The sequence below is a fragment of the Scyliorhinus canicula genome, chromosome 4 (genome assembly GCF_902713615.1).
Source record: "Scyliorhinus canicula chromosome 4, sScyCan1.1, whole genome shotgun sequence".
NCBI lineage: Eukaryota > Metazoa > Chordata > Chondrichthyes > Carcharhiniformes > Scyliorhinidae > Scyliorhinus > Scyliorhinus canicula.
In genome coordinates this window covers 115,560,939-115,581,990 of record NC_052149.1, presented here as the reverse complement: position 1 = coordinate 115,581,990, position 21,052 = coordinate 115,560,939, and the positions used below count along the sequence as shown (strand labels likewise).

The window sequence follows — 21,052 nt, the reverse complement described above, 5'->3', positions numbered from 1 at the left end:
CTAATTTTCCCTAACTCTTTCCACAACTCTGTTATTCTTTGGGTGAAAATGTCCATTTGCTTCTCCATCTTATTTCTAACTTCTTCAGTTTAACCTTGTGCCCCTTGCTAGTAATGACACTTTGCCATTGTGACCAATTTGTCTTTTCTGTCATCCTTTCCTTGAGGGCCATTCTCAGGCTGGTTGCTAGGAGAGGGCACTCTGCCAGTGACATCTTCAGATTCTATTATATCGACTAGACATATAGGCTGAGTCATGGGCATGGCCAGGACCATTGTGAACAGCAACACAATGAGATACTGGCGCGCTATAAAACCCTGCATTTAACTATTGCCTTTTCTTTCAGGCTGCCTATCAACAGAAAATTCTGAGTGTTGCGATCAGATGAACACTCAAGAAGGGAGAGACTTCACACAAGGTTAAAATTGCAAAGTACGTTAAGGACAGATCACGAAAAAAAGGAAAGGGGTGATGGGAATATTATGGGATAGGCAGGATAATATTACAGGTAACAACAGAGTTGGCGGATATGTTAATAATTATTCCACTTTGGTTCTTACCAGGGAGATAGAACAGGTTGGCATGACATTGAATAATGAGACACAAAATGAGATAGTCCATTCAAAATTTTTAAAATATATCTATTAAACAAACAACACACTCTAAGAAGGCAAAATGTCTGGCCTGGGTAGATTGCATCCGTATTTTTTTTTTAATCTGGGGAAGATACCAAAGGCATTACTACATCTATTTCATAATTTCTCTGAAAAGGATATGATGCTAGACAGCTGGCGGATAGTTACTGCGATTCCTATATTTATGAAGGGCCAAAATCATGTCCAGAGAATTATAAACTAGTAACTTAACAGTGGTTAGCACTGTTGCTTGATAGCGCCAGGGTCCCAGGGTCGATTCTGGCTTTGGTCACTGACTGTGCGGAGTCTGCACGTTCTCCCTGTGTCTGTGTGGGTTTCTTCCGGGTGCTCCGGTTTCCTCCCACAAGTCCCGAAAGACGCACTTTCAGGTGATTTGGACATTCTGACTTCTCCCTCTGTGTACCCAAACAGGCGCCAGAATGTGGCGACTGCGATTTTCACAGTAACTTCATTGCAGTGTTAATGTAAGCCTACTTGTGACAATAAAGATCATTATTATTAACTTAACACCAGTGTAGGAAAAACAATGGAATATTTACGAAAGGGAAGAATGGAAGAGCATCTAGAAATGAGAAATAAAATAATAGTATATATTTTGAAAAGGAAAATGTTACTTGACCACCTTTAATTTATTTTTGCGGAGATAATTGAGAGTAGACATTGGTAATTTTCAAAAGGCCTTCAAAATGGAGTTTGTTATGGAATGGAAAGAGGGAGAACTGAGGACCCAATTCCCTTTCCTTATTTTCTGTCATTAGTATGTTTTGTTTGGAAAGGGAGGTTTTGGCCAATTATTTAGAATAATCAGCAGCATGTTTTTGTGTGTTTAAATAGGTACGATTATTTCCCCATGCATTCACCCAGAAAATCTAGCACTATATCACTCACTCAGCATTCACACAATTGCACACACAAATATATGTGTATTTGCACACTTGCACATATGCTACACACACACTAGAGAAAAGTTTGTGTGAGCTAAGGTGATACAGAACTTTTGACAAGTTGTCAAAAAACATACGTTCATCGTTCACATGTATGGCTTGTATCAGAAAAAGCTGTCATTGCCAGTCCTTTGAAGAAGGTGTTTTCACTCCTGAAGGTTGACCTAGGTAGCTGGAGTCATATATCAGGATTATTGCCGGATTCCCTCAAAGAGGTGGATGGTCAGCAGGCCACCAAGTGAGTCACTTGCAAATTCCTAGTCAGTCATTTTTCTATGCTGGTGTACTTTGAAAATGAATGGCTGGGAAATGTTAAGATGGAGCCATTTCCAGGTTTTAAAAGGCATGGATGTTACAGCCTTTTCCTGCAGCTGCTGTGTATGCTGTGTTCTCTGCAGACTTACTAATATCTCTTTGGTTCTTGGGATAATTCATTTATCAGCTGAGGACAGCCTTTTCAGGTGACCAATCTATTAAAAATCTCTATTGTCCACCCAGGATGGTGTAATGTTAGAAGCCATTGGGGGGGGGGGGGGGGGGGGGTTCTGTTCACACCTACATATGATGATCTAGCTTCTGCAACTTTCTGTCATTGAGTATCAAGTTCAGTGCTTGTCATGAGTGGAGGCTGCTGATGATTTATATGGTCAGTGCTCTCCACGATACATGCATGCACAAATACTGACCTGGGTCCATTTCCCAAACCTCCCCCACTCCCCACCAGGTCTCTGCGTGAAAATGGCAGCTGTGTAGTTTTGGGGGGTGGGATTTGAAAGTTCCATCTCTTCTGCCATTTTCACAATGCTGGAGGATCTCTCCACCATTGCAAAATCCAGGCCAGGGGAAGAGCATAACTAGAGAATATTGATCTAAGAAATCCAAGAGGAAATTCAAAAGCAACTTCTTTAGCCAAAGAGTAGTTAGAAGAGAGTGGTTGAAGAAACCAGTATACACTGTCTATTCATTTAATGAGGCTAAGCAAGCATTTGAGAGAGGAGGGAATAGAGGGTTACAATGGTAGAATTAGATGAGAATAGATGAGAAGGATCAAGTGGGGCATAAACAGCAGCATGGGCTGGTTGGGTCAATTGGTTTTTACTCTGTGCTATAAATCCAATCCAATCCTTTATCGTCTACATTCAAATCCCTCACCGCGGTTTGCTACTTATTTGAAATCTCAACTTCTGCTATCTTCTCAACTTCTTCTTCTTCCTGTTTTTTTGTCATTTAATTGTCAGACTATTGATAGGTAAAAGGAAAGGTCTGCCTCACTGGTTTGACCAGTTTTATATGTTTTCAACGAATGGGCTGTGATACTAAAACCATCGGTAAGCTTCTGGATCATACAGAATCTCTCAATTACTTCAGTATGAATTCTCATTTACTGAACACCTACAATATACTTGTGTACAAGAAACTGGAACATCTCACCTCTGTCTTTTTCCTTATTTTCTCTTGTTATCTTTATAAAAAACACTTTTTTTTGGGCTAATACTCTCTTTTCTTCCGAGCTTCTCGCTGTTTGTTTCTTCCTTGCCTCTCCCACCATAATTTTCAAGGCATGAGCAACTTTTGAAAAATTAAGTATTCGGCTTGTTTTACAGATAATGGGAAACCTAGATTCGACAGATTTCTTGGAAGGAACCACACTACCAGCTCATTTCTGCACGAACACATTTCGGCAACATAAAGGCTGGGCCTCTGAATAGGATTTGAAAACATAAGGTAGTTTTCAAATATTTACACATGAGTGCAGATGTTATAAAACTTTTGACTGTTATTACTAAAAGGACTAAAGCAAGGATCAAATTGTAGTTGGGATATTGCTGTCATTGATGGTATTCTAATGTAAAGATAGCTTTATCATTGAATGTGTTATTGTGCTGTGAACAGTGAGGGTGGGAGAGATAGAGCTATTATGGAATCGCATCATAGTGTGACTGCATATTAAACCTTGTTTACTGTGTAGATGATAATATTTTAAGTTAAAGTCCACAATATGCACATTTATCTGACTTGATTGATTCATTGTGTGGTTATTGCAAACGGCAGCTCCAACCCATTACAATTTTGGAGTGAATATTCTCCCTTTCAGATGGTACTAATTTGCTCACATGCTTCAAGTTACATTAAACAAATTTACAAGCTTCAAATATCACTGTACACCACCCACATGATGTGCTGTAAAACACTTGATTTATCCCTTGTGATCCCCAAACTAAGTTGATGCAGAACATCGAACCAATATCTGGTGAAATGCATGCAGCTTCTCTGCTAAGACCATAAGACTTGGAAACAGAAGTAGGCCAGTAGGCCCATTGAGTTGAGTCTGCTCCACCATTCAATGTGATCATGACTGATCTGATATGATAATCCTCAACACTACTTTCCCGCCTTATCCCTTTGATTCCCTTACTGATTAAAAATGCCTATCTCAACCTTGAATATACTTAACGACCCAGCCTCCACAGCTATCTGCGTTAAATAAATCCACTGATTCACTCTCCTTGCAGTTCCAGTTTCCAAAGTTTAAATTCTCTCTCTCTTTCCTTTGCTTCTGCCATGGCCAATCTCTCTCTCTCTCTCCTCCTTTGCTAATCTTTCCCTTTCCATTTCAATCTTATCCTCTTCCATTTTCCTTTGAAAAACCCTCTCTTTTTCTTTGGCTTCATTTGCTATCTCCATTGCTCTCGGTTTTTGCTGTATATCCAATTTTTTATTTTTTATTGGATTTGAGCTGATTCTAATGGGTTAGACAGTGTCACTGCTCAGCTTAAATATCAAGCCAAGGCTTGTATTATCTCTGCCTTCTTTGCCCCTTTTGGCAGGGCTAACTGCAGTTTCTCTGCCAATCTCAAAGTTTCGCTTTCGATTCCTCTTGTAACTCCTCCCAAGTCATTTCCTCCAGCCACAGGACATCTTTTGCAACTGTAAGGGCCATCCCTAGTCACTCCCTATTCAATATTTCAAACCCGGAAAGAATGTAATCAATCCACACACGCTCACTATCTTTAAGTTTGATAATCCCAAGCCAAATAAGGAATTATGTATAAGAATATCCTGGCCATGGGCCCCCAATTTGTTAAGGACGCTAGGTCAGCTCGCAACAGTGACGAAGAGACTGAACCAGAGCCGTAATTATTGTAAGTTTTAAGATGGTGCGGAAAGATCAATTCATTCCAGGAGTGATAATATAAAAAATAGGGCTTGGTTATTTTATGAACAAACTTTGTCAAAACAAAAGACAAGAAAATAATGTTGAAACTTCAACCCTAATCATAGCAGATTACATGTAGTTTCTCAACCTTAACACAGAGTTCCCATTAAACAGCACTTTCACAGAACATGCAGCTCTCATGCTACTGGGCAGCACGGTAGCCTTGTGGATAGCACAATCGCTTCACAGCTCCAGGGTCCCAGGTTCGATTCCGGCTTGGGTCACTGTCTGTGCGGAGTCTGCACATCCTCCCCGTGTGTGCGTGGGTTTCCTCCGGGTGCTCCGGTTTCCTCCCACAGTCCAAAGATGTGCAGGTTAGGTGGATTGGCCATGATAAATTGCCCTTAGTGTTGGGCGGGGTTACTGGATTATGAGGATAGGGTGGAGGTGTTAACCTTGGGTAGGGTGCTCTTTCCAGGAGCCGGTACAGACTCGATGGGCCGAATGGCCTCCTTCTGCACTGTAAATTCTATGATCTATGATCTACTTACACAGGCGGAACAAAGGCAATATTTGCAATTTCAAAGCAATTGTTCTTCTGCTTGGGACATTTGTTCAGAATCTTTTTCCAAAGCCTGCCTCGTTGGCAGCTTTCATGATCTCTCTCAGTCTATTTCCAAAGCTTTTTGATCCACCTGTTCAAAACAGGATTATTTTTCTCTCCCTCTCAAAGCTCCACCCAGCCCCTCAAACATAGGTTTTCTAGGGTTTCCAGACCTATCACCATGACCTTGGCTGTTTGATTGCTCACTCCCGTTTACACAGAAAAACAGAGCCATGCTATTGATATGTAACTAACCTCCCATTGACGGACAAAGAGACCATCATATTCTGTAATGGGCTAACAGCTGGTCAGACAGGAATGTCTCGAAGAACAATCTATCTGGGGCATACTACCAGTGTATTCTCATTAACAAGTTTAAGTCTAACTGGGACAATGTCATTCGCCCAGGTGTGGGTGTCCCTCTGACTCCATGTGAGCATTATTTTTCCTCAGTCACTTTAACCCTTCATTTGTCTGTTACATCTTCAATCTAATTTCTGAACTCAATTTCCTAATATCTCTCTTGCGTAACACTTATAAAACCCCTTGATAATTCTAAAAACCTCAATGACGTCACCGCTCAGTCTTTTTTTTAGGGAAAAAACCGGAGCTTGTTTTTTTAATTACGTATCATCTCACTTTTTTTTGTAAGGCCAACACTTTTATTGCGAATTGCCTTTCAGAAGATGGCGGTGAGTTACCTGCTTGAACCGCTGCAGCCCCTGAGGTCTAGGTACACCCACGGTGCTATCAGGGAGGGAATTCCAGGATTTTGACCCAGCGGCAGTGAAGGAACGGCGATACAGTTCCAAGTCAGGATATTGAGTAGCTTGGAGGGGAATGTGGTGTTCCTTTGTATCTGTTGCCCTTGTCCTTCTAGATGGTAGAGGTCACCGGTTTGGATAGTGCTGCTGAAGGAGCCTTGGTGAGCTCCTGCTGTGTATATTGGGGATGGTACACACTGCTGCCACTGTGCGTCAGTGGTGAAGTGGACATTGAAAGTGCTGGATGGGGTGCCAATTAAGTGAGCTGCTTTGTCCTGGATGGTGTCAAGCTTCTTAAATGTTGTTTGAACGGCACTCATCCAGCCAAGTCGAAAATATTCTATCACACTCCTGGCTTGTGCCTTGTAGATGGTGGACAGGCTTTGCGGAGTCAAGAGGTGACTTATTCACTGACGATTTCCTAGCCTCTGACCTGCTCTTGTAGCCGCTGTATTTATATGGATAGTCTAGTACAGTTTCTGGTCAGTTTCTACTTTGATTTAATTGCCAAATTATGCTGCATCCGATTATCTCAGCACCAGGATTTCAATTGCAATGGCTGAGTATTGAAACCATCAGCTAGAATTCGTACAACTGTCACTGCTGTAAGTGATTGCGTGACAAAAATCAGACTCAACTGCAATGCCTTTTGACACTTACTATCAAGGTAGCAGGTGAATACATTTTGAGGACATGTTGTACAAACATTGCTTGTCATCCCTTAAATTATAAAGTTTATGGGGTGATCTGATTGACATGTTTAAAAGATTAAAAACCGGGAGACAGTTTCTACTGATGGCATAATCAAAAATGAGGGATCATAATCTTAAAATTAGAGCGAGATGATGCCAGAGAAGCACCAAACAGTAGTCGAAATTTGGAATCCTCTGCTCCAAAATGCTGTGCATGCTGGTATCCCATTGGTGCTTTCAAGAAAATGACATCTGTTTGCCAGGTAAGGTTATTAAGGAAGCAAAAACAGGTGAAGCAGTGGCAGATCAGCCATTTTAGTTCCAGCTCCGATAACATAGAACATAGAACAGTGCAGCACAGAACAGGCCCTTCGGCCCTCAATGTTGTGCCGAGCCATGATCACCCTACTCAAACCCACGTATCCACCCTATACCCGTAACCCAACAACCCCCCCCTTAACCTTACTTTTATTAGGACACTACGGGCAATTTAGCATGGCCAATCCACCTAACCCGCACATCTTTGGACTGTGGGAGGAAACCGGAGCACCCGGAGGAAACCCACGCACACAGGGGGAGGACGTGCAGACTCCACACAGACAGTGACCCAGCCGGGAATCGAACCTGGGACCCTGGAGCTGTGAAGCATTTATGCTAACCACCATGCTACCCTGCTGCCCAAAGGGCGGTGTGATGTAGTGGCATTCTCACTGGACTGGCAATCCAGACACCGGGTAATGCTCTGGGTACCTAAGTTCAAACCCCACTATGGCAGCTGGTGGAATTTGAATTCAACAATCAATGTGGTTATAACCCATCTGGTTCATTGATGCCCTTGAGGGAAGGCAATCTGCTGTCCTTACCTGGTCTGGCCTCCATGAGACTCCAGACCTACAGCAACTGACTCTTACCGGCTCTTTGAGGACAATTAGGGATGGACAATATCGGATTCTGTTAAACACAATTGCTGCCAGACCAGCTAGCTTTACACACACTCGGACCCCCTAGTCCTGACGAGCTTCTCAGCAGCATATCCTGAGTGTGACTACACTCTCAGTGTGTGAGTGGGCGCTGGGTGACAGGGTAAGGAGCTGGTGAATCACTGAAGCCTGAATTGGTTTTGCAAGCAGCAGAGCAGGAGATGAGGAGCTGAATGGCCGCCTGCTCCTCGAGTGAACGGCAAAGTGGCTGAGTCGATGCCTTCAGAAAGTTTAAAAACAAAACACAACAAAGAAAAAATGCACAACACCCACATCTCTTTCTGCCCATTTCAGAATCGGCTTGGTGCATTTTAAGAAGTTTACTGGCGAGCAAAACATGAGATGCCCTGAGTCGACCCATTCTGGGGTCCCGTTGCCACTGAGCTAAAGCATCGACTCACTGTCAACAACAGGATTGAGCCCTGGCTGCAGAAACGAACACAGCAGCCGCTCGCACGGCAGGCTGGAAGTTGGCCAGCTCCCGCCAGAAGGCGGGCCAAACGCTTGCTCTCTGCTGGCTTGCTGCACGCAAAGCCAATGGGGGTGATTCACCACTGCCCCTGCCGTCACTGAGAGGGGAAGCCACACTCGGCACACGCTTCAAAGGGCTGGCCGGCTGCTCTTTGTTTTCACAGTGGTTCCGAGTGTTGTTTCACATCTGGGACCCTTAACTAAAATTACATTTGTGTGATTCAAACCAATTAGATACGGTCTGCAAAAGGGATTGGCAAACTTCGCCAATGTTTTGTTCTTAATCAGGTCCACAACAGACTGCGAAATATCGTCATTTATTTTCCTCGAGTTTTTTTTTTACGTTGAACTTTTTCTTTTCGCCCTCGCACCTTGACCACAAGGACTGGCTTCCCGCCAGGTTACAGTGCCACAGACCCGGGTCAATCCACTGGCTCACTTCGCCATTTGGAGCGCCGCACGTTTTAGATGCGGTTCACATTTGCTGGGGTGCGATATTTTATCATAACAGTTTCTTGGCTAATATTTTATTCCCTGTCTCCGGAACAAAGGGTTCTGGACTCCTAAGTGTCAGATCCTTACTTGAGAATGGCGACTGTAACAATTTGCATTCATGTAACACATGTAATGTAAAAGCCCTTTGGTGACACAGACCCATCTTGTGTTTATTTTTGTTTGTTGCTATGCGAGGGCTGATTGATGCAAGTGCGTGGTAAAATACATCTTCAGGCTTATATGGGAGGTCTGTCCCACATCTTCACAGAACACATAGAAATGGAACAACAGGCATTCCGCCAAGAAAGAATTGGGTGAGGAGGGGAAGAGTGCCTGAGGGCCTGGTCAATGCATGGGTACCAAAACTCATTGCAAAAAGATAGGGGAACTAGAAGATAGAGAGAAGTGGAATTAAACTTTAAGGAGTGGGTTCCAAAACCAGAAGGTGCTTGAAGGCCCAGACGGCATGGTGTCACAGGGGTTGGACATGGCACAGTGGCACTGCTGCCTCATAGCGCCAGAGACCCTGGTTCATTTCCATCCTTGGGTAACTGGGTGAAGTTTGCATGTTCTCCCCATGTCTGCATGGATTTCCTCCGGATGCTCCAGTTTTCTCCCACAGTCCAAAGATGTGGTTAGGTGGATTGACCCTGACAAATTGCCTCTTAGTGTCCAAAGATGTGCAGGTTAGGTGGGGTTATGGGGATAGGGAGGGAGAGTGGGCTTTTTTGGAGGGTTGGTGCAGACCCAAAGGCTTCCTTCTACACTGTAGGGGTTCTAGTGAGCGAAAATAAGATGTGGGATACACAATCAGAGGGATTGATTGTTGAGGATGGAACTTGACCATGGAAGGACAAGGAAAAGGATATCAAACTGAACTCATTGGGGTTGGGGGTGGTCAGTGAGGGGTAGGGAAAATAGGGTAAGTTCGCCCGCAGCAGCAGACCTCTGCACAAACAAGTGTTTATAAAAGTGGATAATGAGAAGGTAACAGGGACAGCATTAGACGAGCTGAGTCTGAACATGACAACAAGTGTGTAATGAAGTTTTCAGCGGCGTGGGATTGAGGTGGGGTGGCGCAAAGTGGAGAAGCAAGCAATTTTGGAGGTGGTCTCAGTGATGAAAAAGGATATAGGCCTTGAAGCTCAATTCGGGTGTTGAACAGAATGCCATGACTGCAAAGGTGAAAATGATGATGGAGTACAGTGATGGAATCTGAAGAGGAAAAGCTAAACTTTGATGGCAGACAGCATAGAGACTGGTCAAAAGAAATGGTGTTAGTGGCAGAGCTGGATACCAACAAGTTGCATGTGGGAACAGACATTTGTAGATGGTGTCACTGAGGTGAAACTGGCAGGCAATGAAGAGGGAGAGATTTAATTGGGCTGGTAGTTGAGTAAGAACCATAAGCCACTGCTGGCGATATATTGTTAAGTAGCTGAGAATCACATTGTAGACCTGATTAATGGAAGATGTTAATGTGGGCAACTGTACCTAGCAGTGTACAATGAAGATGACAAAAGGGATGAGTGCATGATGGTTGTGGTGATCACAAGTTAACCAGATGCAACACAACTGAGCAACCACTAGAGGGAGCACGGGAGAGCCATATAAATAGATCAGGACAGGAAGTGAGGACACTACACAGCAGGCAGAGCTAATAGCTGGACACACAGCAGCTAGGATAGCACTGAAGGTAGCCGTACGTAGAGCTCTGAAGAATGAACGAACTCACAATAAAGCATCTTCTCCACATTTGAGACTGCGAGCTTTATTAAGACACGAGGAACAACACATGGTACCAGCAGTGATTTCAGGACGCTTACTACAGGACAACTCAGCTGCAGATACAGAAAGCACAAAATGGCATGGAAATCTCCTACTGGACATTTGACTGGGGAAGACATCGCTAATTCGAGGATGTGGCATGGATACCCACCTCAGCTGGACACGACTGGCAATGTAAGAAATGTCTGGAAAAGGTTGAAACAAATGTTCGATTTTTATCTCATAGCTAATGATGTAGCAGAAGCCTCAGACAAAATTAAAATAGCAATTCTCATCGAAGGGCCTGTCAATAGGAAAGTGTATAATGGATTTAAATACTCAAAAGGTGAAGACAGGAACAGCTTACAAACGTTACTAAACAAATTTGAAGAGTACTGTGAGAAATTTGAACAGCAAGGCATGCTCACAGTCCAACCTGCACAGAGACTGAGTGATGCAAGACTTAAAAAATCACAAAAAGATCAGGAAATCGCGAATGCACAGTACAGATCAAAAAGAAGAAATAACATGAATTTTTCACAAAGCCAAAACGCTGAAATCCAGTCCAGATCAGAAAGAAAAGGTAACTTACAACTTTTAGAAAGAAAAAACGCTGAAATCCGCGATAAAATGGCGTCGGAGCACATTTTGCAGTCTCTGGTAAGCAAAGAACTACAAATCGCGTCTGCGCATGCGCCGGAACCGGAAGTCGCGCATGCGCAGTTTACAAAAGATCGCGGCGCCGATCGTTATGCGCATGCGCAAGCCGCGCATGCGCAGTCAAAAAAAGTCTTCGTCGCGGACCGTCATGCGCATGCGCAAAGCCGCGCATGCAAATGGACACCGAACCGCACAAGGAAAGAAAGCCGATTTGCGCATGTGCAAGTCGTTCCTACGCGTGACGTCATGACGTCTGAGAATCCTGACCACGCCCACTTAAAAGGGAAATGCCCGAAAATTGAAAACAAGACACTTAAAGTGGTAAAACCAAATTTTCTTGCCTCAGAACACAGAAAAACGCCTGAACTTAAACCAACAGTGAAAAACAACTTGCACAAAACCTTGGAAAAAGCTGCCTTCACCACACACAGTGAAGCGAACAAAAAGAATTCCGAAACAACAAAAGATGATTTGTTTTTCGACGATTACCTCTCAGACCTGACTGGGTCAGTCGGATATGCTTATCACAGCATCAGCGACACGGTCGCAAAGTACAACACGAACCAACTCGTGGTAGATGAATCCAACCAAAATGCTTTGGTTTTCGAAGAATACTACTCAGACATAGCTGAGTCAGTCGGATATGCTTATCACAGCATCAGCGACACGGTCGCAAAGTACAACACGAACCAACTCGTGGTAGATGAATCAAACCAAAATGCTTCGGTTTTCGAAGAATACTACTCAGACAGAGCTGAGTCAGTCGGATATGCTAATCACAGCATCGGCGACACGGTCGCAAAGTTCAACACGAACCAACTCGTGGTAGAAGAAGCCAACCAAGATGAAATGGCTTTCAAAGAATACTACTCAGACATGGAGGAGTTATTTGGACATGCTGATCACAGCATCAGCGACACCGTTGCAAAGCTCAACACGAATCTACTCATGGTGGATGAATCCAACACCATGGTGCCATGGCAGCTCGTCGATACATTGGATGACAGCAATACCCAAGACGAAGACGACGCCACACAGAGAGCACAGGAAGACTCCACGGAGCGAGCGATGACAGGCTCCACAGTGCGAGTGATGAAAGACGCCAACAGGGATGCAAGCAAACACTCCCGGGCGGACACCAAGCATGAACAAGACCATGAAGGTAAACCCGCTGTACCTGAGCAACCGCAAGCAGACTATGAAAGTCTACCAAGCTCACAGGAACAAGAAGAAGACAACGTACATCTAACCACAAACACCATGCATGAACAAGACCATGAAGGTCAACCTGCCGTATCTGAGCGACCACAAGCAGACTATGAAAGTCCAACACGCTCACAGGAACAAGAAGAAAAAGCAGACTACGAAAGTCCAACACGCTCACAGGAACAAGAAGAAAGAGCAGACTATGAAAGTCCAACACGCTCACAGGAACAAGAAGAAAGAGCGGACTATGAAAGTCCAACACGCTCACAGGAACAAGAAGAAGACAATGCACCTCTGCCCACTGCATGCGAAGACAGTGACAAGGTGATCACACTCAACGTACAGGATCACAGTGAGACTGACAGTTCTCAGCTTGTCTGTACCGAAGCACAGAGCGAAAACAGTGACAAGGTGCTCGCACTCGACGTACAGGATCACAGTGAGACTGACAGTTCTCAGCTTGTCTGTACCGAAGCACAGAGCGAAAACAGTGACAAGGTGCTCGCACTCGACGTACAGGATCACAGTGAGACTGACAGTTCTCAGCTTGTCTGTACAGAAGCACAGAGTCGGGCCACCCAACAGTCCAGAGAGACGATGCCGAAAGAAAACATGCAGATTTTGACTCCAGAAGAGGAGCACCTGGAGCCCAGAGAGACAACGCCAAAAGAAAACATGCAGATTTTGACTCCAGAAGAGGAGCACCTGGAGTCCACAGAGACAATGCCGAAAGAAACCATGCAGATTCTGACTCCAGAAGAGGAGCACCTGGAGTCCAGAGACATCAAACAAAAAGAAACCATGCAGATTTTGACTCCAGAAGAGGAGCACCTGGAGTCCAGTGAGATAACATCAACAGAAAGCATGAAGATTTTAACTCCAGAAGCGGAGCACCAAGAGTCTAGAGAAACCACGTCAACTGAAATCATGCAGATTTGGACTCCAGAAGAGGAGCGCCGAGAGTCCACAGACACCGCGTCAAATGTAATCGAGAAGACTTTGACTCCGGAAGACGAGCACCAAGAAAGCAAAGATGCGGAATCCAATTCTCCACAACTGATTGATGTCACCTGCACCGATGCAACATCAGATCATTCGCACCACTCGCGAGAAGACGAGCACCAAGAAAGCAAAGATGCGGAATCCAATTCTCCACAACTGATTGATGTCACCTGCACCGATGCAACATCAGATCATTCGCACCACTCGCGAGACGGAATGCTCAATGACTCAAATTATCCACTCGGGACACTCGTAGAGTATAACAAGAAAAACAAAAGTCAAAAGAAACACAGCAAGAACAAAAACAACATGAAGCGCGACAAGACCAACAACAATAGCAAGAAGCACAGCAGAAACGAGAACGACAACAGCAAGAAGAAAAGCAACATGAAGCGCGACAAGACAAACAACAATAGCAAGAAGCACAGCAGAAACGAGAACGACAACAGCAAGAATAAAAGCAACATGAAGCGCAACAAGACAAACAACAACGTCAGGCACAAAGATAGCGACAACGACAGAGGCAGAAACAACAAGAATGGCAACAAACACAACAAAGTCAGGAACAAAGATAGCGACAACGACAGAGACAGAAACAACAAGAATGGCAACAAACACAACAAAGTCAGGAGCAAAGATAGCGACAACAACAAAGACGGAAACGACAAAAACAGCGACAAGTACGGCAACGGAAACAACAAAAACAGGAACGACAGAAACAACAGCAATGAAACAACGACTTGTACACAATGGCACTACTTGGCACATGATGGACGATGCCACAGCACACTGCAAAACGATGACAAGACTACAAACATGTCATGGGATGACGACGAATCGCATAAACACACGTCTGCTCCAGAACGAGCAAGCACACCAGCATCCAAGGCGGATGAGACAATAAATCAACACCACAAGCACAGAAAAAAAAAAGTCCATGCCAGTCAACATCAGTGATGTGACCATGCAGACACCTCGGGATGACGCATTGGGTACTTAAGATAACAAGGAACACCAACAACATTCACAGCGGACTTGCAATATCAATATCACCACGTCATCAACAACAAAAAGAAAAAAAGCTCTGAACAAATTCATCAAGTTTGGCCTCATAAATGTTTTTATTAAGATTGGACATATAAATACATTGGCTTTGTTAACTAAGGCAATAGCATCATCACTTGTATAGATACGCATATCATAAGTTACTGTTTTGTATAATTTTCTTTAATGATGTACAGAAACTATGTAATGAGAAAAAGGGGGATGTGGTGATCGTAGATTGACTAGATACAAAACAACAGAGCAAACACGAGCGGGAGAGCTATAAATACACTGGGACAGGATGTACAATTTTCTTTAACGATGTTCAGAAAATATGTTAAGAGAAAAAGGGGGATGTGGTGATCACAAGTTAACCAGATGCAACACAACTGAGCAACCACTAGAGGGAGCACGGGAGAGCCATATAAATAGATCAGGACAGGAAGTGAGGACACTACACAGCAGGCAGAGCTAATAGCTGGACACACAGCAGCTAGGATAGCACTGAAGGTAGCCGTACGTAGAGCTCTGAAGAATGAACGAACTCACAATAAAGCATCTTCTCCACATTTGAGACTGCGAGCTTTATTAAGACACGAGGAACAACACAATGGTCACAGTCCTTTTGACTTAACATGAAGAGAAAGTTCAGGAAGGATGGGCACAGAGCTGTGAGGTGACAATACACTCAAGCCTTTTAGAGGATCAGGTGAATGGAAATAGAGACATAGTTGGACTGAGTGGAAGTGTTGAGGAAACTTTCTCTTGAGGAGCATGGCATCAAGGATAAAACATGTTATTAAAGTTTTTTGGGTAGAACTGCACTGCCTCACGTTCACTGTGCCAATGTGTTAAGTACAAAAAAACAGATGTGTGTAAGTGCACAGGCGAGTGAATATATTATTTTTTTCAAAATCAATTTTTACAGGTTGCAGGCTTCACTGACTTGACCAGCATTGTAAACCATCCCTAATTGTCTTTCAGAAGCTGGTGGTGAGCTGCTTCTCGAACCGTTGCAGTCCATGGGAGTAGGTACACCCACGGTGCTGTTCGGGAGGGAGTTGCAGAATTTTGACCCAGCAACAGTGAAGGAACAGGGATATACTTCCAAGTCAGGGCGCTGAGTGAGTTGGGAAATTTCCAGTTGGTGGTGTTCCCATGTATCTGCTGCCCTTGCCTTTCCAGACGGTAGTGGTTGTGGGTTTGGAAAGTGTCTAAGGAGCCTTGGTGAGTTCCTGCAGTGCACACTCCTGCTGCTGGGCGTCGGTGGTGAAGGAAGTGAATGCCTCTGAATGTGAAGCCAATCAAGTGGGTTGCTTTGTCCTGGGTGGTGTTGAACTTCTTGAGTGCTGTTTGAGCTGCACTCATCCAGACAAATGGGGAGTATACCATCACACTCCTGACTTGTGCCATGTAGATGGTGGACAGGCTTTGGGGAGTCAGAAAGTGAATTACTCACCGCAGGATTCCTAGCCTCTGACCTTTTCTTGTACCCACAGTATTTATATGGCGGGTCCAATTCAGTTTGCGGTCAATGGTTACTCCCAGGATGTTGATTGTGGGGAATTCAGTGTTGGTAATACCATTGATTATCAAGGGGCAATTGTTTGATTCTTTCTTATTGCAGATGGCCTTTGCCTGGCACTTGTGTGACACAAATCTTACTTGCCACTTGTAGCCCAAGCCTGGACATTGTCCAGGTCTTGCTGCATTTGAACTTGGACTGCTTAAGTGTCTGAGGAGTCATGAATGGTGCTGAACATTGTGTAATCATCAGCGAACATACCCACATCTGGCCTTATGTTGGGAGATCATTAACTAAGCAGTTGAAGGTGGTTGGGCCTTGGACACTACCCTGAGGAACTCCTGCAGTGATGTCTCGGGACTGAGATGATTGACTACCAACCACCACAACCATCTTCCTTTGTGCTAGATATGACTCCAACCAGTGAGAGTTATCCCTCTGATTTCATTGCCTCGAGTTTAGCTCGGGCTCCCTGATGCCGTACTCAGCCAAATGCTTCCTTGATATCAAGGGCAGTCACTCTCACCTCAGGAATTCTGCTCTTTTGTCCATGTTTGAACCAAGGCTGTAATGAGGACAGGAGCTGAGTGACCCAGTCACACTGTCCTTATTAAGTGTAGATGAAGTCACCTGTTCCATATATAGACTAAAAGTATGTGTATTCTCAGTGAAATCACGCAGACCCATATTCAGTGTATAACTAGATTTAACAATTCCATTACTTATGGATTTTGATGAAGAAGCACTACTCCAGATTTAATGTGCATGAATGTTTTGGTGGGATCAGACTGTGGACGAATGGAAGAGATTGAGTACCTATCAGTAAGTTACAGCGCACACACACACGATTCTAAAGGGATTTCTTGGGGTAGGTGGTGATGAGGTGGAATAACAATACTATTTGTGCACACTAACATGATCAACCACATTCAGAACTGGATAAGGGATAATTGGAAGGAAAATGAAAAAAGACAGCAGTGCTTCGAATTAAGCTCGTGACAATCAGGGTAAGGAGAAATAAGATCAAGATTAGCCCTGCTGATATCAGACTTTGAAAATAAATTGTAACCATGCTGCTGATACAGGTGGTTAAAGGTCCTGATGAGGTGAGCCCTGCTGTGTAGCCAATTTATCACAATGTCACTTCGATACAAGGAACTCATCATTTCCCCCATGTTTTTGAGCTGAGGTTGAGATGGAAATGAGAAATCAGTCAGTCTATCTGACAAACCGCAGCCCCCCCATCGCCACTACCTCCCTTCACACTGAGGTGAGTAACAAGCTCTGACTGTGAGCTACAGCTGCCGTTCAAATTGCTTTGACGCAAGAAAAGCACTGTGTTGAGATATGCCTGCAATTCAAGCAAAGACAGAGCAAGTACATGTACGGACATCCACTTTATTCAAAGTACTCACAGACCTCCCACAACAGGGACGCAGGAATGACCAAGGAAGTCACGCTGTGCGAGGAAGTGGATAATAGGATTTGATGGGACTAATTAATTAACTAATTTGTAGCTGTTCTACATTCCCAGAAGCCTGACTGTACTAATTCAACTGCAACATATTTCAATGATTAATTAGTGGCTGGTGTATGTTTCTCCCAATATATTGAGGGCAAATGGATTAAATTTATGAAACCACAGTTTGATACGTACTGCTGAAGCCTGACTGCGTATATTTAAAAGCAGAATTATTTACTGGCTTGTCTGCTGCCCCCCAAGACCCTATCGATCTACTGAGGTCAAAATATTGAAATATTTAATGAGTTAATTCTCGAATGACCGGGTGATTAGTTCCTGGAGCCAGAGGCTCCAGGGGGCAGCAGGGTAGCATGGTGGTTAGCATAAATGCTTCACAGCTCCAGGGTCCCAGGTTCAATTCCTGGCTGGGTCACTGTCTGTGTGGAGTCTGCACGTCCTCCCCCTGTGTGCGTGGGTTTCCTCCGGGTGCTCCGGTTTCCTCCCAGTCCAAAGATGTGCGGGTTAGGTGGATTGGCCATGCTAAATTGCCCGTAGTGTCCTAATAAAAGTAAAGTTAAGGGGGGGTTGTTGGGTTACGGGTATAGGGTGGATACGTGGGTTTGAGTACGGTGATCATGGATCGGCACAACATTGAGGGCCGAAGGGCCTGTTCTGTGCTGTACTGTTCTATGTTCTATTGAAGGCAGATCTACATGTTTAATTTGGGCTGATAAACTGCCACTGAAAAGAGTTAATATTTATTGATTCCACAATTATCAACTGTTAGATATTACAGTTGGAGGAGGTATGAGAGGTAACACCCTCTTACATCATTGCATTGGCCAATTATGAGGGGAAGAGATGGGGTGGACGGGATAAAATTGTTTCCCCGGGAGAGAATTCTAGAATCAGGGACATAGACGTGTTCCCTGTGGTAGAAGGTGTTTAGGGGACATGAGGAAAACCTTTTTTACGCAGAACGTATTGGGAGTCTGGAACTCGCTGCCCAAGTTGGTGGGGGAAGCAGAGACCCCAAACACGTTTGAAAAGCACCTGAATGTGCATATTAAGTGTTATGTGCTGCAGGCTATGGACCGTGTGCACGAAGGTGGGATTAGAAAGGGCAGCTGGGTGTCCTAGGGCTGGCATGGACAAGATGGGCCAAATGGCCTCCTTCTGTGCTGTAACTTTTCTACGATTCGCAACCTTTGGGCTTAACTTTGCCACGTCCAGCATTTACATGGGGGCCGGTCGCTTGTTAGCACTGAGGAATGCGTTACTATGTCAAGCATTCTCAAAAGAGGAGCTTCTGTGTAATGGAAGCCATGATCTCAAGCAGCCTTGTTAAGGCATTGAGGAAAGCTGTGCCTGGACCTTGAAGTTTTGATGCAAGGTCCCCTACTGCATTTCACTGTTAAGTTGCCATGCAACCCGCAGTGACCCCCAATTCTAGAATACTGGTGTGGGAGCATATGTGTTTATATATATTTTTTCAATTATTTATTTCTTCATGGATGTGGGCATCGTTGGCAAGGCCAGAATTTATTGCCCATTCCTAAGTGCCCTTGAGAAGGTGGTGGCAAGCCGCCTCCTTCCACCGCTGCAGTCCCTGTGGTGTAGGTACACCTACTGCGACGTTAGGGAGGGAGCTCCAGAATTTTGGTCCAGTGACAGGAACGGCGATATATTTTCAAGTCAGGATGGTGAGTGACTTGGAGAGGAACTTCTTATGTGGTAGTGTTCCAATGTATCTGCTGCCCTTGTGCTAGGTGGTAGAGGTCACGTGTTTTTAAGGTGCTTTCAAAGGAGCCTTGGTGTGTTGCTGCAGTGCATCTCATAGATTGTGCACAAGGCTGATACTGTTGGCAATAGAAGAAATGAATGTTTATGATGCTGGCTGGGGCACCAATCCAGTTGGCTGCTTTGTCCTGGACGGTGCTGAGCTTCTGGAGTGTTGTTGGAGCAACAACATCCAGGCAAATGGAGAATATTCCATCACACTCCTGACTTGTGCTTTGTAGATGGGAGACAGGCTTAGGGGAGTCAGGAGGTGTGTTATTTACCACAGAATTATCAGCTTCTGACCTCCTTTTGTAGCTGCGGTATTGATATGACTGATCCAGTTTCTGGTCAATGGTAACCTTGAGGAGATTGATAGAGATTCAGCAATGGTAATGCCATTGAAGGTAAAGGGGAGATGGTTTGTTTCTCTCTTGTTGGAGATTGTCATAGCCTGGCATTTGTGTGGCTTGCCAGTTATTCCCCATGACTGAATATTCTCCAGGTCTTGTTGCATATGGTCACAGACTGCTTCAGTATCTGGTGAGTTGTGAATGGCATTGTGCAATCATGAACAAACATGCCCACTTCAAACCAGATAATGGGGGGGTGCAAGTGCATGGTCAATTCCAGTCCCACTCATCCCGGAGCCACAATACAAGTGAATTATCCAATAATACTTATGAAAATACCTGCAGTCTTTGGCCTTTGGCTGCCCAATCATTACAGGCACCAGGTTTGTAAGTTGAAACACAATTAATGTTTATTTATAACAAGAATAATGATGAAATACGCAGCAGACACAGTTGGTTAAATAGTAATAAGTGCTGAACCTCTACACATCCTCTACACACACACCAGGCAGACAAACACAGAGGGCTTGAAAAGGGGGAAAACATAAGTGAAAGAGAAAAGAGGCTTTCCTTCAGATGATGGTTCCTTGCATGTTTTCTTCACAGTAAGCTTGCCGATTACAGTCTTTGTTTAGCACACTGGGCTAAATAGCTGGCTTTTAAAGCAGACCAAGGCAGGCCAGCAGCACGGTTCAATTCCTGTACCAGCCTCCCCGAACAGGCGCTGGAAAGTGGCGACTAGGGGCTTTTCACAGTAACTTCATTTTAAGCCTACTTGTGACAATAAGTGATTTCCATTCATTGTTTTGCAGCCTGCAATCTCAATTTTCGTGGAGAGGCACAATTTTCGCAGAGAGGCGGTGTCCCTGTTTCATCAAACGTTGCTTTCAGTTTGTGACCTGCCTTTCAGAAAATGCAGTACTCATCGGCAGCAGTCTTCTAGAGAAAGATAAATCAGTTCACACCAGCTTTTCTGGGGAGAGTTAGCAGATTATGAACTTTGCTTATACAATTTGCAATGGTTCTCCTGTAAACAGATTCGCCCAGGCTTTCTGTCAGTTCAGAAACACAACCTTTCTGGAGAAAAACAGAGGGAGGAGAGAGTAGGTCATCTCTCGAAGCTGCCAGGAGTCAAACTGAAAACCTTGTGACTCTGACAACATTCCAATCACTACCTGGGCAGAGCACAGCCTGTTGGACCAATTCATTGGCCACCAACCAAATCAATCAAACCTAGTCCCAGCCAATCTCTGTCATCGGTGCCCGGTAGTCTATGGCTCCAATTTGAGCCAGAATTGATCTCTCCTGCTGCTGGAATCCTCTGCTTGAATTAAAGGCACAGGCCACTTGCCTTGAAGACACATGTTCATTAATCATCCATGATTCAAAAATGTAATAACAAAATGAAATAAAGGGGAAATAAAGGAATAAACAGGATTGATCCCTACAGACGTTATTAATGACACAGCTAATTATGGTTGGACCTAGGAC

General features: G+C 44.4%; 1 protein-coding gene and 1 long non-coding RNA gene across 3 annotated transcripts in view; one reads left to right on the top strand and one right to left on the bottom strand.

The window, feature by feature from the left end:
• Positions 1-21,052, bottom strand: part of LOC119964903 (astrotactin-1-like) — a 3,158,558-nt gene that overhangs the window by 132,387 nt on the left and 3,005,119 nt on the right.
• The window catches only part of LOC119964907, a 70,234-nt gene that overhangs the window by 2,596 nt on the left and 46,586 nt on the right, over positions 1-21,052 (top strand). For both annotated transcript variants that reach the window (XR_005460390.1, XR_005460389.1), the window contains exons 2-3: positions 347-432; positions 3,205-3,325. This is a non-coding gene — a long non-coding RNA (uncharacterized LOC119964907). The remainder of the gene's footprint in view (positions 1-346; positions 433-3,204; positions 3,326-21,052) is intronic.